Here is a 19666-nt window from a genome sequence, read left to right as displayed (position 1 = left end):
AGGGTGACAACTCTGTCATAATCCCCTCAGTCCCATGAGGCCGAGGGAATGCAACATTGAACTTCAGGCCAGACTTACCATACGCCTCCTTGGTTTCGCCCTTCCATTTTGAGAGTGTCCTCCATGTAAATGACCTGTGAGGTTTATGTTTGCAAGCATTTTTCAGAAGATGGCAAATTTATGTCCCCTGAAGTCATGGAATTTTTCAGATGCAGCTTTGTGATGTATGGTCCTGTTGAAAGAATTTTACAGCCACCCAGACCTGGGTTTGCTTCAAGCACTGCAGCCTTATGAGTTATGTGAGTTGGGGCAATTTACTTAACCTCTCCAAGCTTCAGTTACCCTTTCCACAAAAGGAAGTATAATAGCCTTCTCACAGAGTGGCTGGTGGCTTAGGGATTAAACCAATGCGTGTCTGTCATCTTCTTTCGTGACCACCAGGTTTGAAATTACAGTCAACAGCCCTACCGCATATCCCTCATACATCCTTTTGTTTTGTTTTGCTTTTTTTTCTTTTTTTACATAGTACTTCCCACCTTCTAGCACACTATGAAATTTAGAAATTTACTTATGCTGTTTGTTGCCTGTCTGCACCACTAGACTGTCAGCCCCATGAGGGTAGGGATTTTTGTCTGTTCTGCCCATTGCTGTAGCCACTGCAGTTATGATGGTGCAACATGTTAACCCACCTTGGTTGGCAAATGAACAAGCCCACCACTGTCCACTACAGGGAGGGCACTGAAAAACGGTGGGCCCTTCGTATCATCAAAGGATTGTTTTTAAATTACAGACCGTAAGCAATGGTGGCAGAAGCATCTTTTTTTTTTTTCCTGACGTTCCAAAAAATAAATAATGGACTCAACACAGAGAAAAGAGAGAAGAGGGAGACAGGGAAGGAGAGAAAGGGGAATGAGAGAGTTTCGACACACAAGGGACAATAACAAAGAAGGATAATCAAAAAAGAAAGTGATTGGAAAGAAAATAAACACTGAGAAGGAGGCGCTGGGGGGTGAACGTCCTCTAAATAGATCCTGGCCATGCTTTCCTCTGTCCACATCATCCAGAGCGTCTGTCACAAAGCTCCTCGGGGACAGCTTCCCATGAGTGTTCGCTTTCAGGTCAGTGGGGGAGGAGGAGGTATATAACCTGACTGATAATGCAAGAGATTTTTTAAATGGCTCAAATTTCATTGGTTCTATTTGGCCATGAATATATATATAAGTACTTTGGCCCCAAAACCCTTATTCAGATGAAATATGCATTTTTAATTTCCAGATTAGTTTACAGCCACAGATCAAGCAATTCCATCACTTGTTTATTTTGTTTGTTAAATCTTTGATGAGTCCCTGCAACATGCCAGGTGCTGGGCCAAGGATTGGGGTCGTGGTAGGAAGTCGCTTCCTTCAGGGTCACTGCCTTCAGGGTCCCTAGAGCCTTCTGGAAGAGACAGATCCTACTTCAAAGCTTTCTCCAAAGTATACAGAAGTTATAACTATTATAAGACTCAAGGCCGGTCACATGAGACTGTGAGTTTATGATATTAAGGCCATTCTAATCAGAGAAGGCTTCCCTGAGGAGGTGAGAGGTGAAGAGGTATCTGAAGCATGCATAGAAGTAAACTGGGTAAAGAGAAGAAGGAACATTCTAGGTTGGAGGGCAGCAGGCGCAGAGGTCAGTGAGGAAGAGTAGGGGCAAGTAATGGGAGGAGGCCAGGGTGGCTGGAGGACCCAGATTCAGGGAATACCTGGTGGGGGGATGATGCTGGATGGAGGCCGAAGCAGAAGTAGTTAGGACTCAAAGGTGTGGACTTTGTTGGTCTTGATAAAGAGTTTTCTTCTTTGACTTCTGGCTTCTTGCTTATAAGCTGTGTGACCTTGAGCTGGTTAATTCTGTCTCTCTGCCTCATCTATCCAATGAACCTAATAACGCCTGCCCCTAGGGGCACTCCCCTTTTCTTCTTTGTCATGCTCTTACTACTTCCTCCCAGATCTGAGCCTGGTGGTCACTTTGGCCTCAAAACTTACCATTACAGTGCAGAGAAGGGAGGAAATAGATTGGTTTAGCTCCAATCAACAAAATTCAGTGGAGGTGTTGACAACTGGTGCCAATTCTGCACTAAACATCGAGAGGCAGTGGTGAATAAGCCTCACCCTCCCTCAGGGCTGTCCAGGTGAGTCCCAGCAGGGAATCCCAAAGAACAGGCATCTCACAAAATGACTCCACTCCATGCAAGACATCTGACATCGCCTGCTGCCATCTCTCCTTATCACCCTGCCACAAACTTAGAGAGATTCCAGGCATCTCTTACAATCAGTTAGGATCATCAAGGATTTGAGCTGGAATTGGAATGAAGCTCAGTCAAATCCATCAGATTTTTTTAAAATAGGAATGAGAATAGAGAGATGCGAACTGTGTTCCCAAGGCCAAAAAATGCCTGTTATGGAATCGTCGGTGAGATCTATGACCTCGCCAGAAGCCTGGCCCTTTCTCCTAGGTATCTAAAGGGCTCTCATCTCCCAGTTCCATCTTCTCTTAGTTCTGACGCCATCAATTACAAAAATGAACTATCTCCTTGAAGAGCTTTCAAGGGAGGGGAACACAAATTTAATGTACACATCAGCTGTAAAACACTGTAATTTCAGAAACCTTTGAAACTTAAAACATATGCCTCAGCATCAAAGGAAGATGGTAAGCTGTCTTGCTGGCAGAGAGAAATGCAGGCGAGGCGCTGAGAGAGCCCAGGGAATATCTCATTGTGTAGTAGTGCCTGTCCCATGACTCAGGAAGCAGCACAGAGAAGCATGTGGCCTTATGAGTGCTTTTCTTGACGAGGAAAAGGGCGATAGTTGATCTTTGTTCCACAGCTGTTCCCCGACTACTTGCCAGGTGCTGTGTGAGAGTCTAAGACAGAGTCAAAGTCTCAGTCTCCCCTCAAGGAACTTCTAGTCTAGTAGAGAAAATATACCAGTGAACAGACGATGATGATGGCCCAGCATGAGTCAGAAGCACAGGGGATTCTGGGAGCACAGAGACGGGGGAGGAGGGGATGCCAGGGAAGATGGGGTTCTGAAGGATGTGTAGGAGTGAGCAAGTTAGGGAGAGGAAGCGCACTTCAGACAGAAGGAACAACATGTGCAGAAACATAGATGCCGGAGCGGCCATGCCAATGGTTCAGTGTGGCTGGAAGGTAGAAGACAGGGAAGGCACAGTGTGGGAGGCAGTGGAGACGTGATTTCAAAGGGACAGAAATGGCTCACAGGACAGTTTGTGTTTCCGCGTGGAAAAAAAGGGAGGCCTATAGAGGTGGTAAGCAATGAGGGTCGCAACTGGCTTTGCCCACTAGTGAGATCACTGTATGTTCAGAGACCCTAATGGATGTGATCGGAGTGGGTGAGACTTAAATGGGAAATTGTGAGGGGGGAGCCTTCCTGACCAGCCTGTCTAAAGTAGCCTCCTGTCCCATTACCCAATTTTATTTCCTTTTCTAACATTTTAACATTGACTTTTTTCTTTTTACTTGTTTATGATCTGTGTCCCACTAGGAGACCATGAGTAGAGGCCAGAGGCTGTGTTGGCCTTGGCAATGAAAGCGTGCTTAGGAGCTGAATGTTGAGTGAATGACTAGGGAAATGGTGCCTGCCCTCAGGGAGCTCCCAGCTGGGGAGGGAGGGAGGTGGGCTTTTCAACAAAAACTCCAAGCCTCCTCTTGACCCATTGTCCCTCTCAGGTTTGGCTGGAACTGCAGCAGAAGGACACTTGAGAAGAGGCTAGGGTTTCCCTAACACCCCGCAATCTGGGGTGCTCTCTGGGTGCCTCCTGGGCCACAGCTTTGCCACAAAGCTTCAGGAAGCTGATAAGCCACTGCGAGCCTGTTCCCTCCTGGGCAGCTGTCCCCTTTGCTCGCAATCCAAATCCTTGCGTTATCACCTGGCCCGGAGGTACTGACTTAGCCCTGGGTCAGCCTCTGAGGAGCTGCCTCCCCTTTTTCCTTATTGACACTATATTTATTCACTCTTCCCTGAACTTCCTTGACTTTGGGGAGTCTTCCAGCTGCTCACAAGGATGCGAAGGATTAGGTACAGATCCCAGATGCATGGTTGCTAAGGGATCAGCACCTTGCTTTGCTGCTGCATTCACCGTGCAATCAATTTACACATCCCAGGGCCAGCCTCTCCCCAGTCTTGCCTTGGGGCAAAATTCACTGACGACTGGCTGTTCCTGAACCCTAGACCTTTCTTTGTCCCAGCTTTGTCCCCATGCTCTCCTTTCTCACTTTCTCTGCGTAAAGTCATTCATTCTTTTCTGCCATGTTTTTCCCTCAACCTGGATCTCTGTCTGCACGAGTCATCTTCTTTATCCTTCTTGACCTTTCCCTAAGACAGAACTCTGTTCCTGAATTTTCCTCCAATGTATTTTGCAAAGGTTATTTTGAAAAACGACTATTCTGGCATTAACACCAATAATAACAATAATAATAACAAATCACTCATTGAGCCTTTCCTTTGGGCTGAGCATTGTTTAGATGCTTTCAAGAGATTAGCTTTTATTTAATCTTCACAATTTTGAAGGTATGTGCCGTGATACCCATTATCTCCATCTTAAGAGGCTCAGAGAAGTTAAGCAACTTGCCCAAGGTCACACAGCAAGTGGCAGAGCTGGGATTCTGACCCAAGCCTGTCCAACCCCAAAACCTGGGCACAACCTTCTATTATATGAATTATATTTACACCTTCCCCTTGGTCCCCAAACCTATAAATACATTTCTTTGAGAAGCTGAAGACAAGGCTGAGCAGAAAGTGCTGTTTGTACTCTGTGCATGATTAAGAATTCCAAACTTTGAAGCTTAAATTAGGATGTGCTCTTTACTCAAGGCTGAGTAGGGAAAAGTGGAGGGGTTGTCAGGTTTTCCCTTCGGCTTTGAAAACAGAAGGATGCCTCAGTGTGCATGAACAGCCCTCTCTCTGCAGTTTGTGGAAGGGAAGGAGGTAAAGTCATGATATTCCCTCTCCCTGGCCGTCTGCCTAGAGGTCCACCCCAACCGCATTCCACTTGTCTTCAGGACTCAGCTAAGTTGTCACTTCCCCTAACAGTTCTGCCACCTCCCACCCTGTTTCCTCCCTCTTTCCTTCCACAGCATCTATGCATGCCTCCAACACAGCATCTTCCGTCTTCTCTGTTGCCTGTTTCCATTTCTGCCTCCACCTCCAGACCACGAGTTCCCAGGTCCATTTCTTCAACAAAATGTACTCAGTTACTGCTGTGCGCCAGTGACCGCCCTAGGCTCTGGGGCCCCGCCCTCTAGGAGCGATGGGGACACAGGCAAGCACACACAGGGGTGGAGAGATTGTTCCAGGAAGAGGTGTGAGAGGGCATGGGGTGTTTGGGGGACCTCAGAAGGGTTCTAGTATTGCTGGAGGACCAGGTGTGGGAGGAGAGGAAGGGGAAGGTATTAATACTGAGAAGTGAAATTAGACAGAGATGGTTCACATGTAAAGAAGCCAAAGAGGAGAATTTTGAGAAGGAAATGATAGGATCAGGTTTGCATTTTAGAAGGATGGCTCAGGAAGCCGTGTGAAGTTGAGATGGGAAGAAGAGGAGGACAGAGCAGGGAGTCCAGGAAGGAGATGATCACAGAGACCGGTGAGTGATGAGACAGCTGACCCAGGGCAGGGGCAATGGGGCTGTCAAGCAGAAGAACAGACATCAGAGGGTCCACAGGACCTGGGATGGTTGCTTGTGTTGAGTAAGGAGTGACAGTGAATGACCTCCACTGAGACAGGTCAAACAGGAGAAATTTGCAGGAAGAAGATGGTGCCTTTAATCTTGGATAGAGTGATGCCACACCTGTGTCTCCAGAGCTTTGCCCAGTGCTTGGCCCATAGTAGGTACTCAGTCACTGTTGAATGAATGAATATAGGGAAAAAAACCTTGCATCTGAGATTATGGTGCATATTTAATCTCAGATTTTCCCCAGCATCATCATAATGAAAATGCGCATTATGTTCTAGCCAGGCCTGGAGTTCGGGTCAGCTCTGGCATCGGACAGACTGGGTTCAAATCCCGCCCCCCCACCCCCACCCCTTGATCCCTTACCAGCTTTGTGGCTTTGGACAAGGAACTTCACCTTTCTAAGTTGATTTCTCCGGGTGTAAATGGGGGAAAGTGTATCTCACGCATGAATTGGTTGTGAAATTTTAGTAAGATGCTCCGTGCAAAGTGCTTAGCAAGATGCCGGTCCATAATAAAAACTCAGTAAATGCCAGGCGCTGTTATTATCGGGGGGCGGGGGGGGTTACTATTGATCATACCAACAGTTGCCCACGGGGACCTGCAAGCGAGTTATGTTTGGCCCTCACATGTTCTACAAATTGAGAATTTTCCTATAAAAGCTCTGTCTTTGGCTTCCCTTGGGGGAAAAAAATGTCAAGAGTTTTGTAACCCTGGGCCCCCTTCTGGCTTGGAAAGTCCCCAAAGCTCCCGAGTGTCTTTTGAGGCTGCTGGGCTCCCCTGGCCTTCCCCTGGCCTTCCCCTGGCCTCTGTAGGCATCCGAGTTTGCAAACGCTCCTCTCTGCCAATGGCAAATTACAGGCAGAGTCTTTGTCTTCTGAGGGCTGAAAACGTAAGCAAAACACCACCAGCCCAGGCGGAGCGTCGCAGCTAACAGAGTGAATAAAGCCATGCATCTGGAAATAAATGCATCAACGTTCAGCATTCCAGGCAGTGCTTGCTGATAAGATTCAGGTGGAAGGCAATCCTCATCTACTCCCTTTTACTCAGCATCTCTAGGGTAAGTTGTTACTTTTAAAATGAGAGGCTCTCGCCCATTTTGTGCCACCCTCACAGCTTCTTTTTTTCCGAGGCTGACATTTTCTGACCTTGACCCCAGTTCGGAAAGTGCACCCTGTTGTGCCGATCACGCGGTGGGCTTTATTCAATAACTAAATGGCAGACGCCAGGGAGACAGTCTACCGTTGTTTGTGCTAGCCGAAGAGAGAGAGAGAGAGGCGGGGGTATTTCCGGAGAAGGTGGGATTCGCTACTTAAAATTTTTACCTCCTATTAAGGAGACTTCATAGAGAAGAAGGGAATTTCACGTGTTTCTTAGTAGAAAAAAAAAAAAAGCCTAACAATATCTCTGAAAGGACGTGAACTTAAAGACACGCAGTTTGATCTGGGAGAATGGTCAGATCTGATCCAATCTGACAGTTTTTGCATATTTGATACGTTGGGCCCCGTGTTAATTCGTGAGGCACAGAAACAAGTCAGCTCCTATGGGGGCTGATCTGCCTGATCCCCTCCGCTAACAGTACCCAGCGTGTTCCCAGTCTCTCTTGTCTATTTTATTTTCTTCCTCACAGTTTACGTTCCCTGAATTTGCCTACAGTATATATTATTTCTTTTCCAACCAGAATATAAGGTCTATGAAACCAGGACCCTTTTCAGTCCTATTTACTCCAAAGCCCAGGACTAAGATCAGCACCTGGCACCTACTAGGTGCTTAGTCAATGTTGATTGGATGACAGAAGACATATCCCTGCTCTGAAGAAGACTGAGGCATAGAAGAGACAGGCATGTACTGAGATCATTCCCAGCGATCTCAGGCACTGTGAAGGCCTGTGTCAGGGCCAGACAAAAGAGCAATTCTATTTGGGGAGGTGGGGAAGGGGTCCTAAGGAAGCGCCCTCTGAAGTGGGTTTTGGAGGATGAATAGGAGTTTGCCAAATAGAACAGAGGAGAAAGGCCCAAAGCAGATGAAAGAAATTAAATCAACTGAGGCTGCCTCTTAAAGAGTAAGGGCAAGGAGAGAACGGAGCACTTCTGGGTCTAAAGCAGTACTTCTCAAATTTCGGTGTGCACAGTGATCCCCTAGGGATCTATCTTGCTGAACTGCAGACGCTGATGCGGAGGTCCAGGTTGGGGCAGAGCCTGTGTTTCTGGTTCTCAGGTGGGGCTGATACCACACTTTGAGAAGCAAGCCTTTGGAGCAGTGGGCTCTGATGAACATGGAGCTAAATCCTACCTCTGCCACTGGCAGACTGGCCCTGTTTCCTCAGCTCTAAGAAGATGATGACCACCTTCCTCCTAGGCACCGAATAAATTCAAAGTGCCTGAATTTGGAAAAGCTGTCAGTTCAGCCCTGAGCACTTCATATCAGTGTATTTCAGCTAATATTGGCATTAATGGCTAAAGGTGATTGACTAGAGGTGTAAGAGAAAGGGACGATTTTCCCTAAGAACTAATGTGTTTGAAAGTCCCCTGTGTGTTGGGCCCATCCTAGGGACCACTCATGCATCACCTTCCTCAAGCCACACAGCACTCTATAACGTGGGGGTAGTATGGTGTCACTTTGCCAGTAAGAAACCAGGGGCTGTGTATTCATTTCCGGCATTCCACACGTGCGTTCGCTGCTGTAACAAATGACCACAAATTAGTGGCCGAAAATGACACAGACTTATTGTCTTACAGTTCTGTAGGTCAGAAGTCTGAAATAGGTCTCCGTGGGCTAGAATCAAGATGTCAGCAGGGCTCTGTTCCTTCTGGGGGCTCTAAGGGAAAAGCTGTTTCCATGCCTTGTCCAGTTTCTAGAGGCCACCCACATTCCTTGGTCAATGGCCCCTTCCTCCATCTTCAAACCCAACAAGTCAGACAGAGTCTTTCTCATACTGCAGTCCTCTGATGCTTATTCTTCTGCCTCCCTCCTCCATTTCTAAGGACTTTTATGACTATAGGGACTCCTGGGTAATCCAGGATAATCTATTTTAAGGTCAGCTGATTAGCACCTTTAATTCCGTCTGCAAATTTGATTGCCCCTTACTATATGAAACATATTCACAGGTTCCAGGAATTGGAACCTGTACATCTTTGGCAGGTCACTATTCTGTCAAGTACAGGGAGTGAGTGCTTAAAGAACTCCCCTAATGTCACAAGCTTAGAATCTTTTCCCTGGTAGGGATTTTGGAGCTTTTATCAGAATTAGATTTGACTATAAGCAACAGGAAAAAAAAAAATTAACAGTGGCTTATACAACAAAAAGTTTATTCTCTCTCAAGTAGACTAATCTGGAGACATGAAATACAAGGCTTGTCTGGAGGCTCCACAAACTGGTTAGCAGTTCAGTCTCCTACCAGCAACCTGCCCCACCATCTGTAGTGTGTGGCCTTTGACCTCACAGTCCAGAGTGGCTGCCAGAGCTCCAGCCACTGCCTCCACATTCCAGGCATCAAGGTGGAGGATGGCACAAAGACACAAAGGCAAAAGGCACCTGTTGCATAGCTCTTAAGAAGTTTTCCTGGAAGATATCACACAACATTTTTGCTTCGGTCTCATTGGCCAGAAGTTTGTTATGTGGGACCACACATTAGCTAGAAGGAAGTCTGGAAAACATAATTGTTATTCCAGATAGCCACCTGCCTTGTGAAAAATGAGAGATTCTATTGCTACAAGGGAAGGAAAGAAGGAAGGCAACTAGCGATGTATCCAGGAAGCTCACCTAGTCCAGACCCTCACCTTATAATCCAAGAACTTGAGGTCCAGAGAGGGGAGAGACCTGGTGCCATGGAGCCAGCTTGCAAGAGTGCTGGGTCTAGAACCCACATGCCTTGGTCCCAGTCTAGCGCTTAGCTTCCAGCACCTCACACAGTGCCTGGCACACCATAGGAGGTGAGTAATGCTTGTGTAACTGAAGGGATCTGGCCGTTCCAGTGCACCAGCAGTCCCCTCTGGACCGCACACTCTGCTGCTGCCTCTTCAGGGCAGATGCAACCCCACATTTAGGAGGCCCGGCCAACTTCACTCCAGGATCTCTTCATCCTCCTTCCTCCCAGCTTACATCCCTGCTTGCACTGTTGGATAAGCTCTGGGCTTCTCTATCTGTCCCACAAAGTCCCATGAAAGGGCAGTGGGATTTGGCAAAAGAGAATTCCCAAATAGCACTGAGAAATGGAGATTATTTTCCCCTTTGGGATTTTCTGTATGACCAGGAGATTCTACTTAGAGATTTATATCTGGGGTGGGTTGTGGCAGGAAACAGTTTCTATCATCTTGGCATTCCAGTTTTCATTCTGACACAGTGAAGGGAGGGATGCGGACTGATCAAAGCCAGAAGCCACGTGGCAACCCTCGCCTTTTTCCCACGGGCTGCAATGCCAAAGGAGCGCCACTGGCAGCATTTGCTCCCCTGCCAGTTCAGACATGCACAGAGATCTGTGTACTCTCCCATACCTCTCTGTTTTCAAGTCCTTGTCCACCCAACCAGACAGTAAGGGTCCTGAAACATGATGGTGTCAGGTTGGCCTCTGTGCCCCTTGCCTGGCGTGGTGCCTGGCACACGTGGACACTTGGTTAAGAAATGGGGGATTGACCAGTTGGAATGAAGCAGCTAAGGCAGTGTCTGGCACATGGTGGGCTCTCAGCAAAATCTTTCCATGAATAAAGGAAGAAAATGAGGACAGGAAGAAAGGATAGAAGGACAGATGGAGGGAGGGAGGGAAGGAGGAATAAATTGGTTGGAGTCTTGGCTTGCCATAGAAGCAGCAGCTCAGAGAAGAGGCGACTCTCCCGCCTTCGGTCCTGGAATAGCGAGTCCCTCCCCCAGGGACCAAGTTCACAGGAAAACATGAGAACCCAGAAGGTCTGTTTCAAAGGGCTTCCCCTCCAGCTTGAGAGCACTGTGCCTTTCAGGCTTCCCAACAGGCCTCCGCGGCCATGGTACCTGATGCCAGGGCTACAAGGACGTGACCAGAGGCAGAATGGGTGGGGCGGCTGATATGAGGGAAAGAGGGATGTAGGGGAAAAGGAACCCCCTCCCCAACCCCATGCCTAAGTCAGTGGCTTTTCAAGCCAAGGGAGAGGAGGAGACAGGGACAGGAGGGATAATGGGAGGCAGAAGCTCAGCACAACGAGGTTGGTGGGGGAGGGGCGAGAGCATGGAAAGGATGGGCAGAGGAGACCTGGGCATGGAGGTCTGTCTGCTCTTGGAGCAGATGGAACATGGGGGCCAGAGAGTCCAGGACAGCTGGTCAGAGGGAAGAGGAGCAGCACAGAAAGTGGGGAGGGGCCTGCCTCTCCCCAGGCAGGGACAGACACCCTTTCCAGCTCCAGAAACACTGCAGAAGGAGAACTCGCTGAGACCCGGAGAGCAGAGAGAACCACTGGGCAGGGCATAAATACTTGTGGAGTGAGTGATGAAGCCACAGACCCTGTGGCCAGGGCTCAGGCTAAAATTCCAGGCCAGACGACAGAACCACACACTGGAGCAGCCCAGGACCATAGATTTTCCTTAGAACCCAACCACTTCCTGCCCTAGTTTCTTCCCAGATGGATTCGGCAGCAGGATCCAGCAGAAAGAGCCCTGTTTGGGCATCAGACGGGCCTGGGTTTGAATCCTGATTAGCCCTGGATCCTCAGGCAGGGTGGCTAATCTCACTGAACGGCCATTTCTTGCCTGCAACATGAATAATAATATTTAGCAAGCAATGTGTTATAAAAATTAAAATAATCTGCATAAGGGATTTGCACACAGAATAGGGGCTCAAAAGATGATTGACGTTGTTTTAAATCAAGATATCCCATCCTTCAGTATTTTGGGTACCACCTGCATTATTTTTGCCATATCCAGGTACCACCTATATTGTTATTAATCAAACACCTATTTTTAAATTGATCTCAATTTTAGCTTCATTCTAAGCAATAATATCTAAGGAATCCCTGGTTTAATGCTCTAGTTACATTTGTGACACACATTAAAAATACTCAGATTAAATTTGTTTAAGTGTTCACCCCTAAACCAACTAAGTTCATCTCGGATACCAAAATAGCCCACCACTCACTTTGCAAGAGCACCATTGTGACTAATAAACCATCCACCGGCTTTGAAAGAGGGAGAGACGAGTGTCCATCCATCCCCATTACTCATCAGCTTTTTTCTTTAGATGATAAAGGGGCAGTATGATGGAACGCGAAGAGAAGGTCAGAGGCCAATCCTTAGAAATTGCTTGAACTACAAGAGCCGTTCGGTGGCATCAGGAACCCTTAGCTCTTTGTTACAATCTGACCCATTCTTCCCTCTAGGAAGGACAGTGGTGTGGGTTACAGTCCACAGAGAGAGAGGCCGTGAACCCACTTCCCTTGTTGACACGCTGGCTTGAGCTAGAGGGTCTTCCCTTTGTCTTCCTGCAGGGTCTTCAGGAGATGCCCCCTCCCAAGACCACCAGAGTGAGAGGAATTAGCTCTTCCCTCTGCATCTACCAGAGGTGAAGGGATTTCCTTCTTTACGCTAGAGTCTTTTAAACATAGAGGGATTTGCCCCTAGAGTGAAGAGGCACTATGAGATTTCTCAGTAATGATTGTGACCGGGGGCAGAGGGGGAGAGGAAATTCAACCTTTTAATAACAATGACAACTGTCTCATGACAGCAGTGGCAGAAAGGATTTGGGGGCATATAGGATGGGTTTGAAATAATGTGATCAGAAGAGTCTTAAGGGTCAGGAACCCAGATGTGGGGTCAGAGCAGGGAACACCGGTATCTCCTTCCTTACCTTTGGTCCTGACTCAATCACTTTGTTTGGTGGGCTTCACGCCCCTCACCTAGGAAGCACGCTCTGAACTTGAAGTGTTGAACTTCACCCCGAGCCTGTTTATCGGGAAGATCCAGCACTGTCTCGTTAGAGTTTAGACTACTGAGAAGAGACAGTGATTTCTTAAACAGTTGAATGAAGTAACACATTTATTAAAGATATAAACTAATTTCTGGGCATTAATGTGAGGGCCTGGAAATGAATCACAGGGTCTGTGCAACCGTGAATGGAGAGACCAGGAAAGAAAGGCAGGAGGCCTCAAAGAAAGAGTCGGGAGCAGCATGCCTCCCCTTCGGAGGGGCCTGAGCGATCATGGACTAGTTGGCTCTAAGAGCCCCCTTTGGGATGGCAGGCGTGGGGGAAGTAAGTGTTCTCGCAATGAAGCTGATGGGATTTTAATAGCCAGACAGATGGTCTGAGAAAAAAGGAAGATTTTTTTTCAAATGAGGGAAAACACTTTCATAGCTTCCCTTCAATTAAAACAAAATGAGAGCCCTCCGTGTTGGGAAGATTTATCACCATTATTAGTATTGTCACTTTGGAGGTCTTCTTTTTAATAATTGCATGATTGAGCATCAATGATAAACTAGGGTAGTATTTTCAAACAAATCAGAGGGTGTATCTGTCCACTTTCAATGCAATTATTATTTTGGCTTCATTGGATCTCACAGTTTAATGATTCCCAATCATTGTGTGGTTGTCCTGATTTATGTAATCAAACATTTATCACTTATTGGATTTTTTAGTGGCCAGTCTCCTAACGACTGCAGGTTCCATACAAGCCATGTGTGAGCCACCAGCAATTCTCAAAATCTGTTATCACAGAACCTGGGAAGAAGAGGAAATGCATAGAAAGGAAGTCTTCAAAAAGAAAGAGGATAGAGAGGGAAGGAAAAGGAGAAAAGCAACACCTATTTGAGCACTCAAATGTTTTTATTTTATCCTCAGACCAACATGCAGAGTCTGCTTTAGGAGCCCCATGTAGCCGATGAGGAAACGAAGGAGCTGAAAGATTAATTGCCCAGATTCACACAGTTAACAGGTGCAGAGGTGAAAGTCAGGTTTAGGACTCCCTCTTTGCCCTCTTTACTCCAGCCTGGGACTTTCTTCTCTAAGCATCACCAAGCTATGGGGAACATCCCCATCCGTGGAGATGGGCTGTGTCATAGGGCTCCTACAGTGAGTAAAGAGGCAGCAAATTCACCTGGGAGCACTGCCTGCTGGCCTGCCTATGTCACATTCCCCTAATTCAATGATCAGATTCCCCTATGGGCTGAGCACTGTAAAGATAAGTTGATGGTAGAGGGAGAATTGAGCCCCAAGAGCCAAAGCCAATGCTTTGGCTGTACCAGAAATACACACCATGGAGAGAGGAGGAAGTGACATTCCACATGAAACATGCATGTGCCGAGCACACATCTACCATGGGCTGGCCACTTTGGGGGCTACTGTGTATACCTTATTTCATTCAATTTCCACAACATTTCCTGTGTAGCAGTGATTACCGTGACAAAGATGAGAAAACTAAAACCAGAAGAAGTTAAGTGATTTTTTTTTCAGGCTAATGATTGGTGGAGTTGGAATTTAAACCCTATCAACCCAATGGATTCCAAATGGTCAATTTTGCTTCAGCATCTGGGTCATGAATTTTGCTAAAAGACAAAAGGAAGAAGTGGGAGAGATTAGGGATATGACCCAAAAAGAGATTGAGAATAAAGGCGGCCCAAGGGGCTATGGATTTAATTCCTTTCCAGTCCAAAAGCTGACACTCCAATTCAATTCAGCAGGCCTTCACTGGATGTCACCAGTGTGCACATCATGGTGCTTAGGTACCAGAAGCTGATCAAAGATTTGGATTACTGCCTTCTTCCATTTTAGAAACATTTCCTCTAAATGAAGAATTGTACTTTTTTCCTCACAAAAGATTAAATAATTTAGTTGCTCTTCATCCTGCAGTTTCCAAACATAAAGAGTCTGGTATCTTTACGAGGACATCGGGAAGCATTTTCAATATTCTCAGGTGCTGCATCAGTTACTTTAGACTGAGGTTTAAACCAACTACAAGTGATGCTGGAGGAATGAAGAAAAAGGAAGAGTCACAGAAATATAACCAAAAATAGAAAAAAAATGAGAGGGAGAGAGAAAGAGAGAGACAGATCTTGAGCTTCGAACTTATGAAGAAAAGATAAAAATTCTTAAAATAATTTTTAAAATAGGAAAAGATTTTTTCTATTTTTCTTTCTTATTCTTTATAAAGGCTAGAACTGCAAATATAGAGGATGACAGGGGGAAAGAATATAAGAGGTAAAGATCAGGATCGGAGATGTTCACATACAGTGGTGGTAACGGTAGTGGTAACAATGAAGGTTGTGATGAAGATGGTGATGGTGGTGGTGGTGATGCCAAAGGTGACTAACTGGGTTGAAACTGGTGGTGATGGAGCTGGTAGTGATGATGCTGATGGTGACAGTGATGAAGAGGTAGCCATGAAGGTGGTGGTGCTGATTATGATGATACTAGGGATTAACATCGTAACAATGGCTAACATTTAGAACATTATTCACAGTATCCAAAGCCTCTCAACTTGCATGACTTCATTTTAGAAGAAAAATCCTATTCACATCAATATGCTAGATTTTTTTAAAACAACAACTATTTCTAATCCTACTTCCACCCTAAGTATCGCCCCAACACAACCAAGTTCAGAGAAAAAGAAACAGTGTGACGGACTCTTTCTGCATCAAGCATTAGTGGACATTTAGACAAGGATGAATGGACAGTTATGGAAACTAGAGCAGTGCCACAAAAGCCTTCTCCAGTCTTCCCTCAACCAGTCGCCCCTTCCCCAAGGTTATTCATCCAAATTAGTGCCCAAAATTGATAGTGCGTAATGCCCTTGTCAGCTGATGGCTCTTTAGCAGCTTTTATAAAATGCATAAATGATTGTGGTCTGGTTCCAGTGGATAAATAAAAATCATTTGTGATAATTGAAACATATTTACTTTTTAATTAGGTAGCAGCCAAGAATGAGGAGTCCACGGAGAGTCATCTCCTATAACCTCTTAAGGAGTCCTACTGATGTAGCAAGGGGGGTGTTCAGTGGCAGGTGCATTTATTTGCTCTTTTCCACACTTTCCAGTAAGGACCTTTTTGTCCCTGACTGTCAGTCACCCCACTTCACTGGAACTATTCACACATCATATTTTTTATAAAGAAAGAAAATTCAAACTGCTGACAGATATGCTGTCAACAAGATGATTTCTTTAAAAATAACCTAATAACTGCATATCAGATGAAGTCACAGGCAGCTGTACCGTTTCCTCTGGCCATGCCAGGTCCCACGGTAATTGTGTGCTCTGGGTTGTGCTGCAGACTTTAATTGGGAATGTTGGCTGTGTCAGAGGGCTGGACATTCCAGCAATAACACAGAGTGTCCTTGGGAAGAGCAGGGGCAAGGAGATGGGTGACCTGAGTAGGGTTTGTGGAGTGGGAGAATCAGGTCATGTCACACCATCCCCGTGAGTGTTCTCAAGCAGAGAAAAGGTTGACATGCAGAAGTGAAGCTGGGTCTTCAGTACTTTTAGAGAAGGGGCTAGTGTCCTGTGTGCAGGATGAGGAGGTAATGGTTCTGGCTCCGGTCCATTGGGATGGAAGGTGGGGAACAGGTGTGAATGATTAGCATGGAGGCGGAAATTAGGTCAGATCCGTAGTGTGGGGAGGTGTAGGGGGAACGTTATCGCATGTGCATGGCGAAGGATGGAGGCAAATTGGGTCACGTCTTTGTGGAAATGATGAGAGAATTGGGTCAGAACTGTGGGGGAGAAGGCTCGAGAATTGGGTCGAGTCTTTGGATAGAAGGGGGAACTGGGTCAAGTGTGAATGTGTGGACAGAGGGTAGGTCTAGAAGGTGATCTAGAAAGTGGGCTGATTCTCTAAGATCAGAGGTGGAGGAGAATGAGGAAGCAACTTTGACTCACACAGGGGTTAAAACTTGAACTTCTGAGTTGTGGTCATTGCCTCCCAATTCCATTAACTTGTTGGCTATCCTCCTGTAACGTTAGACAAAGTAAGGTTTTCTTACTCTTACCCCGAATTAGGTGTCTTAAATCTCCACCAGCACAGGATGCAATTCACTCTTCTGTACTTTGCAAGCTAGGTTGGCGTTTGGGAATGTAACAGTTCCATAACTTGATGTGGCCTCATTCCACCTGGGACGTATGTCTGGTGAGCAGCCCACCTCCCCTCCGGGTTTCCACTCATCAACAAACCCAACACCAATTCCCTCTTCTCTTCAACCACCAGCATCATCATGGCATGATCACCACATGACTTGGCGCCTCAAAATACATTTTGTAAATAAAAGCTGAGTAATAAGTTCATTTTAGCAACCTCCACACTGGCTTTGTTTGAATCCATGCAATCATGGGGCAGTCGAACCACAATAATACTCTAAATTGTACCTAAAAGGAATGTACTTTTATTAATTAGCTGCGTTCCCATTGGCTACTTGGTTGAATAGAACTATTCTCAAAGCCAAAACAGAAATGGGCAATTCACAGCTCTGTCTGCTGTGAAGCTCTACAGAGAAAATTGATTAAATCCACAGAACTTTATTATGATTGAACAGAGAGCCACAGGGTCAGCAAACGCCAGTGTATATTTCTCTGGTAATTTCAGTTTCATTTATGCCCATGTGGGTTAAGTAGGGTTTCTATTGAAACGTACAGTACACCCATGACCTGCCATGTCCTCTGGGGACCTATGTAAGGAGTTATAATGAATCTGCTTAGATAGGGCTACATTGGTTAAATCTGCATTTCAGCTTCTTCTGAGAATTCCCTATTGATGTGGCTCACAGTGATTAATGGGATAAGCTTGTAATAGGCTTCTGTGGCATATGGACCAGTCTGATCATCCCAGAGGAAGATGAACGTGTGGACAGTACAGAGGTGGGGAAACCGTATCATTCTCCGTGGACCAGAGAATGCTTAAGGGAGAGATTAGAACGTCAATGCTTCTTATTCTTAAGATGACATTGGTGGTATTTTGGAATTACCAGGATAGATACCTGACAAATAACACTTTTAGATCAGATCATTTGACTGGTTTTTCTTGACTCTCAGAATCTTTGGATATAGAAGGATCTTGCAGATTCTGAAAGCCGTCGTCACCAGGAAATGAAGAGAGAGAACAAAAAGGGAGTCATTCTCTCTGCAATTCAAATCAAACCTTCAGTTTCTTCAGCAGAGTTATTTTAAGTCATTCATTATTATTTTTGCTCTGAAGCGGAGGCTGTTTGATACTGTAAGATTGTTAGAACCAGGAAGAGTAAAGAGGACACTGAAGTATTATTCTTGCTGCAATTTCAGATGAATCTGGTGCTGACAAAAGATTTTTTAAATACACACACGCGTGCGAGTGCGTGCATGCATGCACAGAGACAGACACACACACACTTCATGTTATAAGAAGCAGAAAGAGAGACAAGTCTTCCACCAGGCAGCTGAGGGAAACGAGGTCCCTGCCGTTTACCCAGGACACTCACCGAGGCTGGCCCCAGGTGTTCCCAGCAGTGGGGTAGACAAAGTGGCGCTGGATGTGGAGGCAGAGAATCTGGGCTAGAAGGCGGTCTGCATCTTCCGCTTCTGAGCATAAGGACCTTGATCAAGGCTCTTCACCTCGCCAAGCCTCCATTTCTTCCTCTGACAGACAGAGAATGCAGAGAATATCTAGCACTTCAGAAGCAAAAGGCGTCCAAACCCCTTCCCAAAGAGCCCCACAAGTCAAACCTCACAGTAGCCCCATGAGGAAGGGGATGTTGACACGATGGTCTAAGGCAGGGCTCCACAGCGTGGATCTGAGCATCGAATGACTTTAAATAGGAGCCAGCTGGTGTCCTTAGGCCTCTCTGAGCCTCACGTTTTTTGTTTGCAAAATGAGTGCTGTTGAATGAGGTCCTAAACTGGGATCTATGAGTGACAGGTGGTCGGGACATGTCAATGGTGGCCATTTGCATTGGACAGGTGGCAAATACTCTTCTAAAGAGAGGGCCGTGGTCCCAACCAGAGAAGAATCTGCTGCCGCCAACCTAGATTTGGGTTTGGAGGGACTTCCAAGACAGTTGTAATGAAAGGTCAAAGTGCACGACAGGAAGGGCAAGAGCAACTTTGTCTGCAAAAATGCACGTGGGGCAGCAAATATTCCATGTCTGGCCTTCCCAAGAGATAGCCCAGGAGGACCCCACCCCACAAGGATTGGAACCACACAGTGTTCTGTATCGCACAGGCCTGGGGTGACTGGTCAGCATCCACCGTGGCCCAGGCATGTGGATGTAAATCTAGTGCATCTCTCTGTGCCTCCCAAAATCAGGGATGGGAGCCACATCGATTTCCTAGGGTCATTGCGAGGATTCGGCTTGATAGTGCCAATGGCACACTTCCGGAGGAACCGTGGCCACTCCTGTCACTGTGTTATTATTGCTGTAGTCACTGTTGTTAGTGGTAGTAAGAGAATATTAAAACCAGCCTTTCTTTTCCTTCTCTCTCTTTTTCAAATATCTCCCTATGGAGAGAGAACAGGTGGGGCAGGATGCTGTAGTCACAAGGGAAAAGGTTTAAGGCAGGAGAGAGAAACAGCAGTCAGGGAGCGTGTGCTGGGTACTTCGGAGCCCTGACACTGCTATGACAACTGTGCCTTCCACTCGCAGGGTGACATCAGAACCCTAAAGTAGCCCAACAGGCCCCCTGGATATTTGATGGCACATGATTCTTACTACTGTTATCCAGACAGTGAGACTCGCCATCTTGGAAGTACTCCCAGTGCTCTGAGAAAAGTCAACATAAAAAAGTGGAGTGTGTGTGTCACAGGATGGAACTCAGTCCCACCTGGCTTTAGAATCTGATCGGAGCTTACCTGTTGGGTCAGAGAAGGAGGAGCGGGGAAAGGACTATTCATTTTTGATCTCGCATCTTGGAATCTTTGGATATAGAATGATCTTGCAGATTCTGAAAGCCGTCGTCAGAAAATCAAGACAGAGAAGAACAAAATGACTTTATTTCATCCTCTCACCAACCCTATGAATAATGAGAGTGA

This window comes from Camelus ferus, chromosome 12, assembly GCF_009834535.1.
Source record: "Camelus ferus isolate YT-003-E chromosome 12, BCGSAC_Cfer_1.0, whole genome shotgun sequence".
Classification (NCBI taxonomy): domain Eukaryota; kingdom Metazoa; phylum Chordata; class Mammalia; order Artiodactyla; family Camelidae; genus Camelus; species Camelus ferus.
This window is presented reverse-complemented; position numbering follows the sequence as displayed.